General features: G+C 44.2%; 1 protein-coding gene across 1 annotated transcript in view; it reads right to left on the bottom strand.

The window, feature by feature from the left end:
• DNAJC27 (DnaJ heat shock protein family (Hsp40) member C27) overlaps positions 1–2,852 on the bottom strand; it is a 57,658-nt gene extending 54,806 nt beyond the window's left edge. The window contains exon 1 of the mRNA XM_073624846.1: positions 2,672–2,852. The gene's annotated coding sequence lies outside the window, so the exon portion shown is untranslated. The remainder of the gene's footprint in view (positions 1–2,671) is intronic.
• Between the last annotated feature and the right edge of the window lie 14,806 nt (positions 2,853–17,658).

Raw genomic sequence — 17,658 nt, 5'->3', positions numbered from 1 at the left:
CAGGAGATGTATAGGAAGGCAAGTAGGTGTGTAGGGGGTTGGGAGAGGTACAGGAGGAGTCAAAAGATGTACAGGGGGTCAGCGGGTTTATAAGGAGGTCAGGAGATGTAAAGGGAGGTCAGTAGATTTAATGAGGTTCAGAAGATGTAAAGGGAGGTCAATAGATCTATTGGGGGTCAAGAAAATGTAGAGGAGAACCAGTAGGTATACAGGGAGGTCAGGAGATGTATAGGGGGTTCAGCAGGTGTATTGGGGGGAGGGGGGGTGATCAGGAGATGTATGGAGAGGTCAGGAGGTGTATAGGGAGATAAGTAGTTATATTGGGGGGGTTGGGAGAGGTATAAAAAGGGGTCAGAAGATGTACTGGGGGTCAGCGAGTGTATAGGGAGGTCAGTAGATATAAAAGGAGTTCAGGAGATTTACAGGGAGGCCAACAAATATATTGGGGTCAGTAAATGTAGAGGGGAACCAGTAGGTGCATAGGGAAGTCAGGAGATGTATAGGAAGGTAAGTAGGTATATAGGGGGTTGGGAGAGGTACACGAGGAGTCAGTAGGTGTATAGGGAGGTCAGTAGATTTAATGGGGTTCGGCAGATGTATAGGGAAGTCAATAGATATATTGGGGGTCAGTAAATGTAGAGGGGAACCAGTAGGTATATAGGGAGGTCAGGAGAGGTACGGGGGGGGGGGGTCAGAAGATGTACTGGGGTTCAGCTGGTGTATAGGGAGGTCAGTAGATATAATGGGGGTTTAAGAGATGTATAGGGAGGACAACAGATATATTGGGGGTCAGTAAATGTAGAGGGGAACCAGTAGGTATATAGGGAGGTCAGGAGAGGTACAGGGGGGGGTCAGAAGATGTACTGGGGTTCAGCGGGTGTCTACGGAGGCCAGTAGATATAATGGGGTTTAAGAGATGTATAGGGAGAACAACAGATATATTGAGGGTCAGTAAACGTAGAGGGGAACCAGCAGGTGTATTGGGAAGTCAGGAGATGTACAGGGAGGTCAATACATGAATAAGGGGGGTTGGGAGAGGCACAGGAGGGGTGAGTAGGAGATATATGGGGAGGTCAGTAGGTGTATAGGGAGGTCTATACATTTATTGGGGGTCAAGTAAATGTAGAGGAGAAACAGTAGATGTATAGGGAGGTCAGTAGATTTAATGAGGTTCAGGAGATGTATAGGGAAGTCAATAGATATATTGGGGGTCAGTAAATGTATAGGGGAACCAGTAGATATACAAGGAGATTAGGAGATGTATAGGGGGTTGGGGGTCAACAGGTGTATTGGGGGGGGGGGTGATCAGATGTATTGGGAGGTCAGTAGGGGTTTATGGAGGTCAACAGATATATTGGGGGTCAATAAATGTAGAGGAGAACCTGTAGATGTATAGGGAGATGAATAGATATATTGGGGGGTCAGTAGGTGCATGGGGAGGTCAGGAGAGGTATAGGAAGGTAAGTAGGTGTATAGAAGGTTGGGAGAGGTACATGAGAAGTTAGAAGATGTAAAGGGGGTCAGCAGGTCTATAGGGAGGTGAGTAGATTTAATGGGGTGTATAGGGAAGTTAATAGATATATTGGGGGTCAGTAAATGTAGAGGGGGAACCAGTAGGTGTATATGGAGGTCAGGAGATGTACAGGGGGTTGGGGGATGTACAGCAGGTGTATGGGGGAGGGGGGGTGATCAGGAGATGTATGGAGAGGTCAGTAGGTGTGTATAGGGAGATCAGCAGTTCTGATGGAGATCAGTAGATAAATATGGGGGGGGGGGGGGGGGGGATGTGTTGGGAAAGGTATAGAAGGGGTTAGAACATGTACTGGAGGTCAGTGAGTGCACGGAGAGGTCAGTAGGTATATAGGATGGGGAGATATAGATATATATATAAGGGTTTGGCAATATATTGGCGGGAGGGGGGGGTCAGATGACATATGAGGGGATGTATAGGGAGAGTTCAAGAAATATATTTGGGGGTCAGTAGGTGTATATCGGTGTAGGTAGGTCTATATGGGTGTCAGTAGTTGTATAGGGGGGGTAGGTAGGTGTATAGGGGGGGGGGGGGAGTAGGTAGGAGTATGGGTGGGTAGGTGTATAAGGGGGGTAGGTAGGTGTATAGGGGGGTAGGTAGGAGTATAGGAGGGGTAGGTAGGAGTACAGGGGGGTAGGTAGTTGTATGGGGGGGTAGGTAGGAGTATTAGATATGAGTAGATGGGGGTAGGTAGGTGTATAGGGTGGGTAGGTAGGAGTATGGGTGGGTAGGTAGGAGTATAGGGGGGAGGTAGGAGTATAGGGGGGTAGGTAGATGTATAGGGGGGGTAGGTAGGTGTATTAGATATGAGATGGGGGTAGGTAGGTGTATAGAGGGGTAGGTAGGAGTATAGGGGGGTAGGTAGATGTATAGGGGGGGGGGTAGGTAGATGTATAGGGGGGGGTAGGTAGATGTATAGGGGGGGGTAGGTAGATGTATAGAGGGGGGTAGGTAGATGTATAGAGGGGGGTAGGTAGATGTATAGAGGGGTAGGTAGGTGTAGATGGGGGTAGGTAGGTGTACAGGGGGGTGGGTAGGTGTATTAGATATGAGTAGATGGGGGGTGATCACTGGGTGTACAGTGCGGGGATATAGCGGTCGGTATTCTAGCACTCCGCTCGGTATCGGTGGGGTTCTCACCGCTCTCACGGTTCCCCTCGGCCGGTCCGCTCTCCCCCTCCGCTCTCCTCCATGTCACCCCAGCCGGAGCTCCCCGTACAAGGGGGCGTGGAGACATGACGTCATACCTAGCGGCAAACGAGCCGCTATCGAGCCGATGGGAGGAACCCGTTCTTCTCCCCGCCCTGCTGGAGGCACGTGATCTCCATAGCCACGCCTGCCCTGTCGAATCTCCTGCTCGGTCATGGGGGGGCTGGTTTGGCGCCGTATCCTAGCAACAGTGTGCAATAAAGTTGCTATGGTGATGTTTGATATCTCAAACAAAATGAAAAATAAAGAAAAAAAACAAAACAAAAATTGCAGCCTCACTGTGCCCATCAAATACAGCCACGGTACCCATCAAATGCCGCCACTGTGCCCATCATATGCAGCCACTGTGCCCATCAAATGCAGCCACTGTGCCCATCAAGTGCAGCCACTATGCCCATCAAATGCAGCCACTGTGCCCATCAAATGCAGCCACTGTGCCCATCAAGTGCAGCCACTGTGCCCATCAAGTGCAGCCACTCTGCCCATCATATGCAGCCACTCTGCCCATCAAATGCAGCCACTGTGCCCATCAAATGCAGCCACTGTGCCCATCAAATGCAGCCACTGTGCCCATCAAATGCAGCCACTGTGCCCATCATATGCCGCCATTGTGCCATCATATGCAGCCACTGTGCCCATTAAAAGCCGCCATTGTGCCATCATATGCAGCCACTGTGCCCATTAAATGCAGCCACTGTGCCATCAAATGCCGCCACTGTGCCCATTAAATGCAGCCACTGTGCCCATTAAATGCAGCCACTGTGCCATCAAATGCAGCCACTGTGCCATCAAATGCAGCCACTGTGCCATCAAATGCAGCCACTGTGCCCATTAAATGCCGCCATTGTGCCCAGCTGTCGATCACCTTTCATTCACAGTCTCGAATCTCTCACACTAATCGGCATATGTAGGTCAGTATTTGTGGATCTCTCTTACCTTCAGGATCCCGGCCATCCCCGCCGATCCTCCTTGGTGCAGCCGCCACCCAGATGGGGTAAGTGCCGGATCGCCCCCCCCCCCCCCAATAAAAAAAACAAACCAAAACAGCAGCCTCCACTGCTCTGACATATAACCCCTGACATAAAGGCGGCAATCGCGTGGTGCACACCAGCCCAGAAAACACACCTGCGCCATGTTTGCCAACGCAGTATATGGATAGTACGTTGGCGATGGGTTGCTTTAGTGCATTGTGGTTCCATTTAGTACAAATACATCATGACACACACATTACCGCATAGTGTATAGGTGAAGCTGGCCATACGGCGGATACAGACTATACATTACCTCAGCACACGTGTGTTTTCACGCATTGAGGGAGCCTATTCATGGTTAGCCCCATATGGACCTAGTCACACGTTTTCACAATAGTACATTACGGGAACATACACATTATCATACATTTGGTTCGTTGTGGTGCCGTTTATCATCATCGGCAACCCAGAGCATCGAATAAATACGGCACATGCTCAATTTTTTTTAGGCTGAGACTGGGTTCACACTTATGTGATTTGGATGCAGCTTTCCCCACATCCAATTCCCATGACAGGCGAGTGTGACCGGCTCTCAATGGAGACGGTTCACACAGGTCCAGGGCCCGGATTGCAGACGGGTCCTGTGCGTCTTTGGGTCCGGTTTAGGTGCGAATTCAGGCAAAAATTCAGACCTGAATCGGTGTATAGAAACTCACCGGAACTGCGAACCGCGGCCGCACACACACTATATTACCAAAAGTATTGTGACGCCTGCCATACATGGGTCGAATTTCTAAAGGATTTTCTTTCGAAAATCTTTTCTAAGAATCTTCGTTCGTATTTCGCACCGTTAGTGGGGCTGCAGAAACAGCTGATTTTCGTGCGGCCTTCGAATTTGAGTAATCGAGGAAATTTTTTGAAAAACAAACGATTTTCTAATCAACGATGGGAGAATCCTGCGAGAAATGTAATGGAAAAAGAAATGCGCAAGAAAATTTGACGGAAAGAAAAGAAGAAGATTCCCGACCGCGAAAATAATTTTCTGTAGCAACAAGAGGTGAAATTGAAGGCTTGGTTGGTCAAATTTCGAAATCAATGGCGGAAACATCGGATCGCAAAACGCACAAATTTTTCTGATTTTCAAAAGAAAATTCTTTTTGAAATTCGACTATGTATGGCCAAGTCTTAGTTCGTAGGGTTCAATATTGAACCCCAATGGATTATGTCAGAGACAAGAGCCACAGATATATCATACAAGATGTATTTTATGTAAGCATTTGGAAAATCTGTCATTTTAAATAAAGAATGAAAAAAAAAAAAAAAAAAATCTGTAATTTTGACTGATGATTTTTTTTTATTGTAGGATATGAACATTTTTACAGATAATGTGTAGTAATTAGGATCAGGAGGTATTCATGTTTATTAGGTACATCTAGTCATCAAATCATACATTACACATCTGGCTTGCTGGCTTTCGGAAACTAAAAGTTTTATTACAAAAAAATGAATGGTGTACATGCTTTTTTTTATTTTTTGAGCCTATAAAATCATTGAAATAAAATATTTCAGAAAAAAAAAAAAAAAATGTGTTGCGAGGAATAGATTATTTTTTGGAGTTTTATTGACACAACATTTTTGTTTGTAGAAGATTTGTGATGCATACTTAGTGGTTTAGTTTTAACCCTCCTCAGGCTCCAGTAATATTTTTTACGTAATAGAACCACCATTCCCATGCCATACCTTTTGGTTTGGGTACAGCATTGTATGACCGCGCAATTGTCATTCAAAGTGCAACAGCGCTGAAAGATGAAAATTGGCCTGGGCAGGAAGGGGGGTAAAAGTGCCCAGCATTGAAGTGGTTAAAAAAGCATGGATCACAAACCCAGGGTGGTGTCTTACACTCTCTCCGTGTAGCTTTGTAGTTGGGAGCACGAACTTGTCCAAAATGTCTTGGAATGCTGATGCCTGAAGAGTTCCCTTCACTGGAACTAAGGGGCCAAGCCCAACCCCTATAAAACAACCCCACACCATAATCCCCCCTCCATCAAATGATTTGGACCAGTGCTCAAAGAAAGGTCCATAAAGACATAGATGAGCGAGTTTGGGGTGGAGGAACTTGACTGGCCTGCACAGAGTCCTGACCTCAACCCTATAGAACAATTTGAGGATGAATTAGTGTACATTGAGGTCTGCAAGTGGTTTACCAGGGTTATGGCTGAAGATATCAGCTGTGACCCCGGTGCTGTTTTTTTCAGCAGACGGCCGGCTTTCTCATGAGACCAGTCTGAGCAGCTCATGAGCCACTGGGCCGGTTTCCGAAGTGGCGGGAGGAGACCTCCCCCATTACCGTTACCGCCAGTTCGCTTGAGAAAAAAAATACACTCTTTAAATGACTCTATGGGCTTGGAGGACCGGAGTGACATCATGATGTCCCTCCCAGTACAGGCTGGAAAAAATAAATTAAAAGCGAAAGATCAAAAACATTTTTTTTTTGCTTAAAAAAAAAAAAAAAAAAAAAAAAAAAGTACTTTTGACCCCAGATCCCTCCCTAAAGAGTACCTGTCACTGCCTGTCACAAGGGATGTTAATATTCCTTGTGACAGCAATAAAAGTGATCAGATTTTTTTTTTTTAAAGTGACAGTGTAAAAAAATAAATAAATAAATAAAAACGTAAAGTGCCCCCGTCCCTGGGTGCACCAAAGAAAACACATACGTAAGTCGCACCCGCAAATGTAAACGGTGTTCAAATCACACATGTGAGATATCACCGTAATCATCAGAGTGAGAGCAATAATTCTAGCACAAGGCCTCCTGTGTAACTCTAAACTGGTAACCGTTAAAAAATTTTAAAGCGTCGCCTATGAAGATTTCTGAGTACCCTAGTTTGTCGCCATTCCACGAGTGTGCGCAATTTTATACTGTAACATGTTAGGTATCTATGTACTCAGCATTACATCATCTTTCATAATACACAAAAAAATTGGGCTAACTTTACTGTGTTGCTTTTTTTAAATTCAGTGAAGTGTATTTTTTCCCAAAAAATTGCGTTTGAAAGACTGCTGCGCAAATACCCTGTGACATAAAATTGCAACGACCGCCATTTTATTCTCCACAGTCTATGCTAAAATATAAATTATATATATATATATATATATATATATATATATATATATATATATATATATATATATATATATGTGTGTGTGTGTTTGGGGTTGCAAGTAATTTACTAGCAAAAAAATACCGATTTTAACTTGTAAACAACAAGTGCCAAAAATAGGCTTGGTCCTTAAGTATGTTAGGTATCTATTTACTTGGTGAAACATCATCTTTCACGTTATACAAAAAAAAAAAAAAATGGTGTAACTAATGCGTTCTATTTTTATTAAAGTGTATTTTTTCACAAAACACTTGCGTTGGCAAAACCGCTGTGCAAATACCGTGTGACATAAAAATTATATATATATATATATATATATATATATATATATATATATATATATATATATATATACACACACACACACATACACATATATTGTTTAGAGGTTTTAAGTGATTTTCTAACAAAAATACTGATTAAAAACTGTAAACAAAAAGTGCCAGAAAAAGCCTGGTCAGCAAGTGGTTAATGAGCGACCTGGCAGTGATCCCTGTATGAGTATTGGTCTGGTCATCCTCATCCAATCACCATTATAATTACTAATTTAAAATATCATGAGGGCAAAAAAAAAAAAAAAATAATAATCTCTTTATACCAATTATACATCATTTCACCAATCTATGTATTGTACCAAAAATGTAATTGAGGTGTCCTTATTAAAAATAAATCCACTTTAAAATGAAAGTAATTAAAAATTACTTAAAAAAAAAAAAAATTAGATCCAATGTGCAGACACTCACAGAGCTGTTATACAAATATAGAGATTTCAATTTTCAACCGTTTGTTATTTTCAAATGTAATCCTCAGCTCAATAAAGTTGACATTTTTTTTTTTTTTTTTTTTTCAAACAGACTGCACTGTGATGTCTTCAACAGTCCATCAAAGGATGTGTGTGGCAGTTGGTGGCCAGGACTGCACTATGATGTCATCAACAGTCCATAAAAGGATGTGTGCGTCAGTTGGTGGCCAGTCACTCAGTGTCTTTTGATCAGAGAGGAAGCGATCGTTGTGTGTCGTGTTTTCTATCATCTGATATTGTTTAGAATTGGAAAATTAGTATTTTTCGCGAAATGAGGACGGTAGCAAAGAATCACCAGCACGCTGAAATGCCTAACACTACGACCCCTCCAAAAAAGGGGAAGTGGCGGGCGTTTAAACGCGGAGCAAGGAGCATTTTTAAATGCTTTTTCCCGTGTTTTGGGAAAAAAGAGAAGGAGGAGGAAATTGCAAAAGGTGAGAGTGAAATCTAATAATGGAATCTGATATAAATCACTCCAACATTCACTGACTGAGCCCCACCATTCCCATTACATTATCTGTACACAACATTAATATTACATCATTTATACATAATGTCACCAAACATGTCATTTATGTGTCCCAACAGAAAACACACAAATTATAGAAACATTCCGTATTTATCGGCGTATAACACGCACTTTCACCCTGAAAATAGGGTGACAAAAACGTGTGCGTGTTATACTCCGAATATATATATATACACACACACATTATATATAATTAGATAGATAATATATATAAAGCATTGGTATAAACTGTAAATGGATCGCATAGTGGACACGATCGGAGACAGCCTGGGAGTTTTGTCCAAAAAGGAATAAGGAAAAATAAGGACCCCCCCCCCCCGTACTGCGCTTGCGCAGCGCGGTGTGTTGCCGAAAAACCTGTTCTGTAGAGAAAGTTCTCCTCGGCGGATGATCCCCCCCTGTACTGCGCAGGCGCCATCCTCCACATCCAGCACACACAGGAAGAGTCTCTCCATTGCCGTCTATCGTGACGTCACAGCGTAACCACGGTAACCCTCTGCACAGCTCGCGAGAGTTGAGCTGACTGGAATCTGACACCAGCAAGCTAGTACTAATAGATTCAAATGGCAGAGCGGGGAAAGAGAGTGTGTGTGGGGGGGATTGAGTAAAGATACACACAGTCTGACCCCCCCTTGTCCCAGCCCTTCCAGGAAATAAACTCCACCTAAATAATATCAAAGGGAATTGTTAGTTCCCAATAATAATGGATAGGAGAATCTGTCATTAATAAAATGAGAAAAGACTTCTGACATTGTATCTCAGTGCTGGTTCCCACTTGTGCGCTCTGTGATAATATCGCGTGTGATTTGCACCGCACTGCAGATCACATGCCATGTCGGTGCGATGCGATTTCAAGCCAAACAGATTGTATGGCCGATATATATCGCATCGCATTCGGGGCCAAACTCGCACAGGACCCCCTTTTTTTGTGGTCCGTCCGCACCAGAAATCAGATCACACCCCAATGCGATCCGATTCACATCGGAACTGTCAGTTCGCAGTGCGATATGTGAGCTGAAATAAGGGGGTGTCATAAACAATGTATTGACACCCCCCCGCAGATCGCATAGGGCGGTGCGAAGTGCCGTGCGAGTCGGGAACGCACAGTGGATTTGCAGGGTTCCCGCATCGCACAAGTCTGAACCGCCACTCACCCTTTATATAATAGTAGTTGTAGAAATATTAAAAACTTCTGAGCTACCCTTATTTTTCTTCAAAGTTCTTTTATTTAAAATTATTTTTTTTTCCCTGAAACTTCCCTCTTAACCATTTAGCAACCGGCCCATAGCCGAATGATGGCTGCAGGGAGGTTACTTAACTCTGGGAGGGCGTACAGTGATGTCCTCCCAGAATCCCGCCCGAGAACATCCGTGACCTGGACCCGGCGCACCACGGATCATCGCGGCCGTTTACAATGTGATCACTCCGTCAAATGACGGAGCAGTCACATGTAAACAAACAGACATGACGCCGGTTCCTCTCTCCCCTCTGTGTACCGATCGGTACAGAGCGAGAGGAGAGGGGGGAGAGATCGGATGGCAGCAGCGCTGTGGGCTGGATCTGTAGTGCCCACAGCACTGCTCTGTGACAATTGCAGTCACATCCATGGATCCATCCATCCATGCTCAGCCAACCCTCCATGCTCAGCCATATTCTAATACCCTGCAATACCCCGCACTACTCTGCAATACCCCGCACTGCTCTGCAATACCCCGCACTGCTCTGCAATACCCCGCACTGCTCTGCAATACCCTGCAATACCCCGCACTACTCTGCAATACCCCGCACTACTCTGCAATACCCTGCAATACCCCGCACTACTCTGCAATACCCCGCACTACTCTGCAATACCCTGCAATACCCCGCACTACTCTGCAATACCCTGCAATACCCCGCACTACTCTGCAATACCCCGCACTACTCTGCAATACCCCGCACTACTCTGCAATACCCTGCAATACCCCGCACTACTCTGCAATACCCTGCAATACCCCGCACTACTCTGCAATACCCCGCACTGCTCTGCAATACCCCGCACTGCTCTGCAATACCCTGCAATACCCCGCACTACTCTGCAATACCCTGCAATACCCCGCACTACTCTGCAATACCCTGCAATACCCCGCACTACTCTGCAATACCCTGCAATACCCCGCACTACTCTGCAATACCCTGCAATACCCCGCACTACTCTGCAATACCCCGCACTACTCTGCAATACCCTGCAATACCTCGCGGAAAAAAATCGATTTAAATTTTGAATCGAGTTGAGAGGTCAAATCGATTCAAAATTTAAGCAAATCGATTTTTTTAGATTTTGTTTTTTTTTCACCGCGCCGGTCCTGAAGAGCTGCGGGCAGTAGTTTTTAGGCAAGGCCGCAGCTTCGGCCTAGTCCATGAGGCCGGACGCCGCAGACTAGGCCAAAGCCGCAGGTTCACCTAAAAACTCCTGCCCGCAGCTCTTCAGGACCGGCGCGGTTTCAAAAAAAAAAAAAAAAAAACAAACACACACACCTCGATTCGAATCGTGAATCGAGTTTTTTTTTTAAGAAAATAGCAGATTTTATTTTTTGCGGAAAATCTCCCAGCCCTACTCTGCAATACCCTGCCATACCCCACAATACCCTGTGTGACATCAGGGGTTGTTTTAGCTTAAGGGTAGAGCTTACCAGTGAGCTGAGTCCACACCAGATATGCAGTTTTAAGGACTTGCAAGCCCACTTTTATTAAAGAAAGAAAAAGTCCGATAACAGAAGAGTTGCCCACACAGGTGTTTCAGCTTTCCACAGCAACAATGTAAGTTAAATCAAAAATACCAAGCCACCTGGCTCTCTTTAGCAGCACTGCTGCTCAGACTTATGCTTCAGCCTTCTCGGCTCTATAACAGAGTTCCTGTACACCCAGTACCTCAGCACTCTTTTCCAGCTTCCTTTTCCAGCCAACAAGCTTGGACCCGCTGTCTGCTCTGACAGACAGACCTGTGCAGACATGCACACTTCTCCTTTGCTTGTCTGGACTCCTGGAGACCTCCTGTCTCTCTGGGTGGAGCCCAGAACCATGGTCAGGTGCCTACAAATAGCCCAGCACACACCTTACCAGTCAGTATGCTGGTGCATCGCAAAACCCGGACCCAGGACTGGGGATTTCATCCCACCCGGATCGCTACGAAATCCCCGGGCTTCAGATCCCAAAACGGATTTTAGTAAACAATGAGGAAACCGAAAAGCCAGTTTCCTCCCAAATAGGAAAATAAACTGGAGCCCCTCAACCTGCCTGGTTAAAAATCCTGCATCCAAACACTGGTGGGGTACCACTCCACCACACCTGCCATACCCTGCAATACCCCGCCATACCCTGCCATACCCCGCCATACCCTGCCATACCTCACCATACCCTGCCATACCTCACCATACCCTGCCATACCTCACCATACCCTGCAATACCCTGCCATACCCCACCATACCCATACTCTGCCATACCCTGCACTACCCTGCAATAATCTGCACTACCTCTGCAATACCCCGTGATACTCTGCAATACCCTGCAAAACCCTGCACTACCCATACTCTGCCATACCCTGCAATACCCCTTAATACTCTGCACTACTCTGAAATACCCTGCACTACTCTGAAATACCCTGCACTACTCTGAAATACTCTGCACTACCCATAATCTGCCATACCGTGCACTACTCTGCAATACCCTGCAATACCCTGCACTACCCTGCAATACCCATACTCTGCCATGCTCTGCACTACTCTGCCCTACCCTGCAATACCCTGCCCTATCCTGCAATACCCCGTAATACTCTGCAATACCCTGCACTACTCTGCAATACCCTGCACTACTCCGCAATACCCTGCACTACTCTGCAATACCCTGCACTACTCCGCAATACCCTGCACTACTCCGCAATACCCCACAATAGTCTGCAATACCCCGCAGTACTCTGCAATACCCCGCCATACCCTGTCATATCCAGCCATATTCAGCAATACCAAGCCATACCCAGTCATACGCGGCAATACCCTGCCATACTTGGCCATGCTCAGCCTCTTTATGTGGCCAGGCTGTGGAAGTCTCACACATGTGGTATCGCCGTACTCAGGAGTAGGAGAATCTATTTTGGGGTGTCATTTTTGGTATATACATGCTATGTGTTAGAAATATTGTATAAATGGACAACTTTGTGTTAAAAAAAATGCGTTTTAACCACTTCCCGACCGCCGGCCGTCATACGACGTCCTTGACTTTGTGCGGGGATATCTGAATGATGCCTGCAGCTGGTAATACATATCCCTGACATTGCTATATACTGTATATACATATACTGGGGTCACTGCTAAATACACATACCGGGGTCCCTACTATATACACATACTGGGCTCACTCCTCTATACATACCACTGACATTGCTATATACAGTATATACATATACAGGAATCCCTGCTATATACACATACCGGGGTCACTGCTATATACACATACTGGGATCACTGCTATATACACATACCGGGATCACTGCTATATATACACATATTGGAATCACTGCTATATATTCATTCCAGGAACCCTGCTATATACACATATTGGAATCACTGCTATATACACATACCATGATCCCTGCTATATACACATATTGGAATCACTGCTATATACACATATTGGAATCACTGCTATATACACACACATTGGAATCACTGCTATATTCACACATTGGAATCACTGCTATATTCACACACATATTGGAATCACTGCTATATACACACATATTGGAATTAGAGGTCGACCGATATATCGGCCGATATTTGGTGTTTTTTACTTAATCGGCATCGGCCGATTGTGCTGATAAAAAAGGCCGATATAACTTCAGCGCGTTTTGCAAATGACTTCTGTAAGGCCCCTTTCACACTGGGGCAGTTTGCAGGCGTAAAAATACCACCTGCAAACCGCCCCTAAACAGCCTCCGCTGTTTGTTCAGTGTCAAAACGTGAGGGCTTTCACACTGAAGCGGTGCGCTGGCAAGAGAAGAAAAAGTCTCCTGCGAGCCGCATCTTTGGAGCGGTGAAGGAGCAGTGTATTCACTGCTCCTAAACCGCTCCTGCCCATTGAAATCAATGGGACAGCGCGGCTATACCGCGGCTATAGTTGCGCTGTACGAGTGGTTTTAACCCTTTTTCGGCCGCCAGCGGGGGGTTAAAACCGCACCGCTAGCGGCCGAATACCGCGGTAAAACAGCGCTAAAAATAGCCGACGCCCCCTACCACCCCAGTGTGAAAGCAGCCTAATAGAAGTCAATACAAGTTGCCTGTATTCTTCTGTGAAGCGACTTCTCCCTCTTCTGGGCAGCCTGCCAAATCTGATAAAAAGAACCTGAATACAATGTTTACACTTATGAATGAACTGAGCTCCATGTGTAGAAGCTCTCAGCTTAACCATTTAAAGACTAAATCTTTTCTGACACTTGTTGCTTACATGTAAAAATCCTGTATTTTCTGCTAGAAAATCACTTAGAATCCCCAAACATTATATATATATAATTTTTTTTAGCAGAGACCCTAGGGAATAAAATAGCGGTTGTTGCAATATTTTACGTCAAACGGTATTTGAGCAGCGGTCTTTCAAACGCAATTTTTTTTTTTTAAAATACACTAATAAATTTTTAAAAAGACTAAGCAGTAAAGTTAGCCCATTTTTTTTCGTCTAAAAGTTTTGATTACCTGTTTTTGTGTATTTATTTTTAAGATATAGTTTTTTTTTTTTTTTATCTAAATTCTTTTTTTACCGCCGACGCCCCCTACCGCCCCAGTGTGAAGGAGGCCTTAAGGTTGCTTTCACACTGCAGCGGGCATGTGTTGACGGTAAACCGCTGCTAGTTTTAGCGGCGCTTTACCGTCATTTTAGCGGCGCTATTCGGCTGCTAGCGGGGCGCTTATAACCCAGCTAGCAGCCGAGGAAGGGGTTAAATGCGCCACTGAAGCGCCGCTGCCGAAACGCTTTGCAGGCGCTTTGGCAGCGGTGCGCATTCATTTCAATGGGCAGAAGTGGTGGTATACATCGCTCCAAAGATGCTGCTTGCAGGACTTTTTTTTAACATCCTGCCAGCGCATCGCCTCAGTGTGAAAGCACTCGGGATATCACACTGAGACTGCAGGGGAGCCGTTTTACAGGCACTTTACAGGCGCTATTTTTAGCTCAAAAGCGCCTGAAAAACGCCCCAGTGTGAAAGGGGTCTAACTGTTAAATTTTATGAGATGAAGGAAAAAAAAAAAAAAATCGGCCTAATATATCGGCCCAAAAAAATCGGCATCACATATCGGCCATCGGCCACCGCGATTTCTAAATATCGGCATCGGCCAGAGAAAAACCTATATCGGTCGACCTCTAATTGGAATCACTGCTATTATACACATACTGGGATCCCTGCTATATACACATATTGGAATCACTGCTATATACACACATTGGAATCACTGCTATATTCACACATATATTGGAATCACTGCTATATTCACACACATATTGAAATTACTGCTATATACACATATTGGAATCACTGCTATATACACATATTGGAATCATTGCTATATACACATACCGGGATCACTGCTATATACACATATACCGGGATCCCTGCTATATACACATATTGGAATCACTGCTATATACATATATTGGGATCACTGCTATATACACATACCGGGATCCCTGCTATATACATATATTGAGATCACTGCTATATACACATATACCGGGATCACTGCTATATACACATATTGGAATCACTGCTATATACATATACTGGGATTACTGCTATATACACATACCGGGATCACTGCTATATACACATACCAGGATCCCTGCTATATACACATATTGGAAACGCTGCTATATACATATACTGGGATCACTGCTATATACACATACTGGGATCACAGTTATATACTGTACACATACTGAGATCCCTGCCTAAAGGTCTGTTAGGACTAGCGTGAGGGTTCAGCATTTGGGTCCCGTATGTGATTGGCTTATGGGTCAAACCAAATGTTAAAATACTTTAACCGTAGCTTAAAATCCAAAACCTGAGAACTGGTTCCTAAGTCCAAAAGCCACCATGTTACCCATGTATATGAAGAATTTCTAACCAGAAACATGTTTTATATAGGAACACAAATTAGGTAGACAATTTACATTACACAGATCTAATTTGCTAACAGAAGTTTAAAATGTCAATTTTCTGTCTCTTCCTAGGAGAAAATTATGACTGCTTCACCAGCGTCAAGAAGCCATTGGATCCACCTATCAGTGACAAGGAGCCATGGTCCGAACGGATCAGCGACAAGAAGCCATTGGATCCACCTATCTGTGGCAAGAAGACATGTATCGAATGGATCAGCGAAAAGAAGCCACTGGAGCCAGCTATCAGAGGCAAAAATTCATCTTCGCATATCTTATGGAGCAAGAGGCCATGTCCGTACAGCTGTTGCCGCAACATCAATAAGCCATTGTATCCAGCTAGGGAGAATCTATCCCTACCAGCCCCATCCCTACCAGCCCCATACACCAGCCCAGGGTCAGCTTTACACCCATTCTTGGCCAGCTTTACATTCCATTGTAAACTGGGACAGGGAGGTTTCGGAAAGGTAAGTGATTAGGCTGATTTTCCTATAGTTTTGCCATGCAGTAGTCTCCCATGTGGATTTTCTAGTAAAATGTACCCATTCCTGTATGTACCTTGTTATGTACAGTATATGTCCATTACTTGATCAAGAGCAATCCCCAGCCTGCACTATTATTGTACCGTATTAATATTGTTTCTCTTTTTTCTTCAGGTGCTATTAGCGTCTCATGCTGCCTATGACCATCCGCTCGCTGTCAAGTTGGTAAAAAAGAGGTATCTGTTTGGACACCAAGAACATCGGATTCTGGGAGAGCGTAGGGTGCTAGAGCAGACCAGGCACAATGTCTTTTTCCCCCATCTGTTTGGTGCCTTTCAGACAAATGTAAGTAATCTTCCCCATTCTCACCAAATGCAAAGAATGTTATATGGGGCTTGACCACACTGCACTGTCTGCCTCTATAAATTACCCCACCAAACCCTGGATGACTATCGTTTAACCCTTATCTTTATCCCTTATTTTCACACAGAACTATCTCGTCTTTGTGATGGAGTATCTGAGCGGAGGAGACCTAGAACATCTCATAGAGGAGTCAGCCCCAGTTTCTATAAGTGCCATCCGAATCCTTGCAGCAGAAATCATATGTGGACTGCGATACCTCCACAGCGAGGGCATCATACACAGGTAAGGATTGTAATAATACGTATAACCATGGAGTAAAGTGAAGGGTGACATCACCGAAATTGCTACTTATAATTATGGGTAAAATGGTAAAATTAACCCCTGGCTTCTGATTCATAGATGACATAATGGCAGCATTTTCTATACCTGTCTCTTATAAAATCTACAGAAATCTTAGGGCTCTTGTCCTGTTTTTAATGCAAGATGCACGAGAATCCAACTGGGCAAGTCAGACTTCCCCATAACCATTGTGGGATAGAAGAAGCTGTGATCCACCCATTACTAAAATTCTGTGTGTGTGCTTTTTTTTTTTTTAATCCTTTACCCTCAGGCAGTGGTCTTCAAACTGTGGCCCTTTGCTTGCCTTGCTGGCCATTGGGGCACCGTTTCTTTCACTGATATGAAACACCATTCTTCCCAATAACACTATATTCAATTTCTGTAAGGAAGACGCCAACCCATAAATGCTTTATATACAACTGCTACCCCTTTAAGTGTGAATCACACAACATACGTTTATAGATGGTCAAGTCCGGTGCTGTTATATTTATATTACACAAACCTGAATACTTCCCAATATTCCAAAAAAATTTTAAAAATTCTACACGTAATCCCACAATTGATTATGCAAACAAATACCAATATGAATTATGTGAATATCAATAGTGCATTCATACTTTGCTATTTAAAATGAAATGTGCACAAATATATAGTTATCCACCAATGAAATAGGGGCAGCGGGTACTTAGGTCTCCGGGAAAATGGCGGCAACCGGATTTCCTGATGATGCCTCTAAAGGCGAAATGCAAAGAGATCGGGTTGCTGTCCAATACTGTGGATAACCACTGACGTCATATCCAGGTACTGGTGGAACGCACACTCACCAGTACCATTGGCAAGGAAGAAGAGCGTGTTAAACATTCTTTCAAGCACGGTGGATGGACACATGTACTGTAGTACTGTTGAAACTTCACTGCAAAGTGGATTTAAATTAAAAAAAATTTCGATTTTTTTGATGTTCGTTTGATGTTGATCACAGCACTCATTTTTTTTCCTTTTTCATGGATTTCTGTGGCATTAATACAAATTATGTGATTTGAAAATTTCACACACAATATTTTGTGAGATTTTTTTCTGCACATTGTTATTTTAAAG

The sequence above is a fragment of the Aquarana catesbeiana genome, linkage group LG04 (assembly GCF_042186555.1).
Source record: "Aquarana catesbeiana isolate 2022-GZ linkage group LG04, ASM4218655v1, whole genome shotgun sequence".
In the NCBI taxonomy this organism is placed as follows: domain Eukaryota; kingdom Metazoa; phylum Chordata; class Amphibia; order Anura; family Ranidae; genus Aquarana; species Aquarana catesbeiana.
The sequence above is the reverse complement of the archived record's forward strand: the minus strand, read 5'-3'. Positions and strand labels throughout refer to the sequence as shown.